Source organism: Salarias fasciatus, chromosome 11, assembly GCF_902148845.1.
Source record: "Salarias fasciatus chromosome 11, fSalaFa1.1, whole genome shotgun sequence".
NCBI lineage: Eukaryota > Metazoa > Chordata > Actinopteri > Blenniiformes > Blenniidae > Salarias > Salarias fasciatus.
Window position 1 is genome coordinate 28,942,475 of NC_043755.1, and position 6,000 is coordinate 28,948,474.

Consider the following 6,000-nt stretch of genomic DNA (forward strand, 5'->3'; position numbering starts at 1 on the left):
TTACTGTATTATGTGGCACAGTTATTTCATCTGTAAATTGGTCTGTTTATTCTGACAGGAATAAACAAAAAACCAAAAAACAAAACATTTATAATCAAATATGTTCTCTTACCAGTGTAACAAATGAAGTGAAAGTCCAAACTGCATGACTCATCATCCCAATTGCCATCACTCTTCATTATCACGCAGGTTTGTCTTCCTGCATGAAAATTAATTCGAGGTGACATGTTGTGGTAACCAGTTGTGCTTGTTGATCCAGTTGCCGACCATCTCCAGGAGTTTGGCTCATGGCTCATGGCTCCCTTCCAGGATGTGGGATCATCCCACAGCCCGATCCATGCCCATTCCTCAATGAAACTTGGTCTGTTTAGCTGGTTTATGTCATCCATGCTTTCAAATGTTGCTAAATCATTGTAAAACTCTCTGCAATACCGCTGAGCAGCAGTCCATGTCTTCTTGTGGTTGACATAGTGGTACTGTCGATATATGTCAGAGCAGCTGATGAGCCCAAATCCTATTGAATCCAGACAAAGTTAATTTTTGAAGAGAAATTCCTAAAAGCACAATATCAATTACAAAAAAAATATCAGAGTTAAAAGACAGAAAAGCATTGAAGTGAAAGAAAAATTAAGCATAGATTTACACAAACTTTCTAAATGTTAAAATGAAGCAAATAACACTGTTTATGGACAATGTCTTTTGATTGACACAACTGTACTTTGTGCTTTGTGTGTTACTATGTCCTCTATTTAACTAGGTAAAGCCTCATTGAGAAGCTTGCCTTGCTGACAAGGCAGCAGCTGGCAGTTACAACAACAAATACATACAGTTTACAAATCAAATGGTTCAGGAGACAACGGCTCAAAATGAACAAAACATGAAAAAATGAAAAGAAAAAAAAAGACAAAAAATGACCTCAAAGTTCATTTAATCATGTCCCAAATTATGACCACGTGCACATCATGGCTCAACAATTTTTTTCCCCACCCTGAGACAGTACCAAGTACCTGCACCAACGTTCGACTCCCAAAGTGGCGCTAAACTCACACTGTGAGGTACGAGAGTCAAACAAATCCACAACTTCATCATTGTTAACACCACAAAAGGAAAAAGGAAAAATAATTGGCTCTCACCATAAACCATAAGAACAGTCAGCACTTTGAAATCCATGTGTTCCTTTACTGAAACACAAAGAAAAACACATTTCAACTGCACTTATCCAATAAAAGATTGACTTATACTAGACAGAAAAAGATAATAATTCAGAAAGGAATCAACAGACTGTATGTGTTTAAATTAACTGTAAGCATCACTTTTTGTCTCTTGTGGTCAAGTTTTTAGACTATATCATGAACGAGGAACTTTGTGACCTGTCAGATCACCAATGATATTTTCACCCAAACAAGTGAAACATTTGCCTCCAACAGCTTATAATTCAATGTGGTTATCTTAAGAGTCCATGTCATTCAGAACATCAAATCAAGGAAGATTTCAGGGTGTACCTATGGACTTTGACCTGAAATTTAACAACCACATTTAAGACAATAACAAAATCAGCCTACTGTCATCTAGAAAAAATCAAGAATTACAGGATTTCTGGCTGAACCAGATTCAGAAAACCTTATTCATGTATTTATTTTCAGCAGGATGAATTATTGTAATGGTGCGTTGATAGGTCTAAGTAAAAATCTGTCAGACAGCTGCAGCTCATCCAGAACGCTGCAGCCGGAGTCCTCAGCAACACAAAGAGAGTGGAGCACATTACACCTGAGCTTCCTTCTCTGCTCTGGCTGCTTGTATGTCAAAGGATGGACTTCAAAATCTTACTTCTGCTCTAAAAAGCTTTGAATGATGTTTGCCCTAAATACATCTCAGAATTACTTTTCGAATATGAAACATTCAGACTTCTGAGGTCTCCTGAAGAAGTGAGAACTGCTGACACACTCATTTCCTTCAACTCAGAACTTCAAGCATTATGATTTGCACAGGCTTTCAAATGAGCTCATTTTGAAAAATGTTCCTTGAAATTAGCCTCAGAATATTTTTTGAAGTGATTCAGTGAAGTGCTTCTTCCATTCATGCAGAAATGTATTATTCGGTCTGTTGTTTTCAAAGATACCTGGAACATGGTGACTGGAGCGGTTATTTGAACAAAGGATATCATATTTTTGGGTTATTTGGAATTCTCAACACCAATATGGGGAAAGTGCAAATCACTCTTTGTGAAAAATTGTTAAGTGCACGAGTGTTGCTATTCAGATTAATTTTCCTCAAGAAAAGAAGCAAACAATTTTTTAAATGGAATATTCAAGTGGGCTCGAGCTACAATTTTTCCATTGATGCCTTCTGTGTTTTTCAGTTTTTTCATTTTGATTTTCTGTAGCGACTAGTTAAAGTAATTTAAAATAAAACTCTGTACTCACAGGTTTTCATCCAGATATTGAGAAGCTTGGTGATGGATATTCAAAGCATAGTCAACAATTACATTATTTATTCTCAAGTGAAAAAAGCAGTGGTTTCCTGAAAGATTTACCAGAGAACTGCAGGTGAATGTCCTTACTTCCTCAGGCAAATAAAGCCATTGTGAAATGTGCTCGGTTTTTATTTGAATACACAAATACAGAAATTAGAAAAGGTGTTGTGATCGTTTCCTCAACATACTTGGTTCCATTCATCGGGTGGTGGAACCATTCACAGGTAACTCTCGGTAGGGGGCCACTCAGTTAATTCACGGGGGTGGGGTTTGGGGTGGGGGGTGTGGCATTGTATATTTTGCAGTTTAAAAGAAAATACATTTTTGTCAACTGCTGGTGAGTGAGCAATATTTTTTTGGATCAATTAAAGTCATTCCTTTTTTTTCATCCACTTTCAATTGAAATGCAATTTTCTAGACATTAAAAGACCTTAAATTAAGATTATTCATGCCTGTGTCCATCAGTTATCAATAAAATGTCATTTCAATTAAAAAAAAAAAAAGAGAAAATGATTATGACAACCATAATTTTTTTTTTCTTTGGTCACTACTGCATGTCTAAAATGTGATTAATCGGGACTGTAAATGATTACAAAATACGGAATCAATCTGCTAATTTTTTTTAAAATCAGCCGCAACGCAAATTTATTTCAATGAATGTTTCTTTTCGGTTGGTGTTTGCTGATGTCTCGATTGTATCTTCATCATTACATTTTTTTTTTTTCTGTAATATTTGATTGTTTAATCTTGAATGGTCTGGCGACTTAACATGTCATGTACAGTAAAAGTTTTCATGGCAGCACTCTCTGGCTTTTGTTCAGGTGGTGGTGTTGGAAATGACACTATCTCGCTTTGGATTTTGCTGCTATACATGTTCACAGTGCAAAATGTTCCTCAAATATTCTGTTACTCAGACAACTGATTCTAAAAAATTACTTCGAATTCATCCCTACTTCATCCCTAAGGTTATTGAGTCTTTCATTCTGTTCTTTTATGAACATGTTGGGTGGACTCTCTCCCCTGGAGCACTTGGCTCATTAGCATGACTGCAATGGCAGCGTTGCTCCCACTTTTGTGCTGATGGACTGGTAGCTTGATGTAGCACCGGGGCTGGTCAACTCTTGCAGTGAGTCCGATCTACTCCTGCTGTTCTCTTCCTTCGCCTTGTTGGTACCGATCCTGGCTGTTTAGCAATACAGGCATGTCCCACCGGGAGGAGACCCCGGGGAAGACCTAGGACCAGGGCCGGCTCAAGGCATAGGCGAACTAGGCGGCCGCCTCGGGCGCCACGTCCCGAGGGGGGCGCCGCGGTCGTACAAGGGGCGCCACGACGCTCTGTGTTCCGTGTGCCCCGCTGTGCAGCGGTCCGACTCACCGCGATCCTTGTCCTCGGCGCTGCCCGGCACTGATCGGTATTGTTCGGCATCGCTCCTCATGGCTCGTCTTGGGTTCGCCGAGGGCGCCTCTGAAGCCCGGGCCGGCCCTGCCCAGGACACACTGGAGAGACTCTCGGCTGGCCTGGGAAAGCCTTGGGATCCCGCGGAAGAGCTGGAGGAAGTGTCTGGGGACAGAAGTCTGGGCATCTCTGCTTAGACTGCTGCCCCGCGACCCGGTCCCTGATAAGCGGTGAAAAATGGATGAATTGATGGATACTTTCTCAAATAAATTGATCGCGAATAGGGTTGCAAAGGGGCAGAAAATTTCCAGTAAATTTCCAGAAACTTTCCGTGGGAAGTAGCTGGGGAATTTTGGAAATATTCCAAATTAGAAACTTTCCATGGGAATTATGGGAATTATAGGAATTTATGGGAATTATTGGGAATTTATGGGAATTAACTGGAAATTGGGGGTAATTTAAACAAACTGTATCATATCCAAACATAAATGTAAATATTTTTTGTCGTAAGCAGACATCCATGCATAATAATAATACAAAAACATGACATTTCAACAGATTTATTTCAGTGGAACTTTAGTTTTTATTCTTGTATGAACAATTACTTTAATGAACAACCAAAACATGAATGTTGAATAAACACTCACCCCCTCCCCCACCCAATCTGCAGAAGAAACAGCATCAAATTTGAGGTAGTTACCACCGTAATTAGCTAGCCTCTTAAATGGTCAATGAAATGAAAAATAGCTTTCATTTAGCACCTAACTTACCAGCTAGTTAGCTACTGCAACTCTATTAATACATTTTTATTTAATATTTTCAAGTTTAACAGGGCTTGGGTAAATACGAGGGTGGACCCAAAAGTTCCCGGACTGTAGTTATAACTTTTTATTTTTTAATCTTCGCAATTATTTGAAACTGTCACCTTCAAAATACTCTCCTTTGGCTTGAATACAACGCTGCACCCGAGATTTTCACTGTTCAGAAAAGTCGCCATGACCGTGTGTAACTGTGCCGGAAAGATAGAACTTCGATTTTCCCTCCCCCGCCTGTATGCCTGTCTAACCTTTCCGCTGCCGCTCCAATTTCATCTTTGACAACAAAAAGCAGTCGTCGGGGGACGGGGGACGGGGCGGGGTGGATGGGGGGGTAGATAGGGGGGTGGTGGGCTGTGGGGGTTAGGGGGTTGGGGAAGGTGCGTGTACGTGTATGTGTATATGTGTGTGGGTGTGTATGTGTGAGTATGCATGTATGTTTTTGTATGTGTGGGTATTTATGTATGTGTATGTGAGTGTGTGGGTGTGTATCTGGATATGTATGTGTATGTGTGTGACTATGTATGTGTAAGTGTGTATGTGTGTGTGGGTATGTATCTGTGAGCGTGTATGTATGTGTGTGTGGGTGTGTATCTGTAAGTATGTATGTATGTCTGTACGCATGGGTGTATATGTGTGGGCGATTGGAGCTATGTATGAGAGAGTGCGGTGTCCTGTGGGGGGTGGCCCCGGTGGGCCTGGGGGCGGTGGGCCCTGGGTCTGGGTCCTTCTGCTGCCCCCTGTCTGTCCTCACCTTCACTCCTCCTGATGCATGATGGGTGTGTGCTTCTTGGGTCGGTGGCTCTCTGGCCATGGTCGCTGTCCGCCCTGGTCCTTGGGGGGGGGGGGGGGGTGGCGCTCCTGGCCCTGTCCTTCATCGGGAGGCTCCTGGGTGACGGGGGTGCTGCGGCATCCCCGGACCCCTCTCTCCCCCCGCTCTCATGCACACACACGTAGGGCTTTGGGAGGTGGGCTTATCAAGTTGGGAGTGGTGGAGGGGGCCATCTAAGTGGCCCCAATCACTGCACGCTTCGGTGGCTCGCCTCTCAGTCTTAATTGCACTTAGTCATCTAACACGACCAAATACATACAAACACACACGTCGGGGGGTCTTGGCGCGCTGTGTCGGGGGTGGGGCTGTTCAGGTGGATGAGACTGCTCGTTTGGCCTCACTCGCGGCACGGTGTGGTTACTGCCCCTCAAATTTTAATCGCAAACAACATATACTCCATCAACACTCAAGAGACGGGGGGGGGGGGGGGGGGGGGGCAATGGGGTCTTCTGCGCCCCTGTTTCCGGATTCCTTCTGGTGGGGG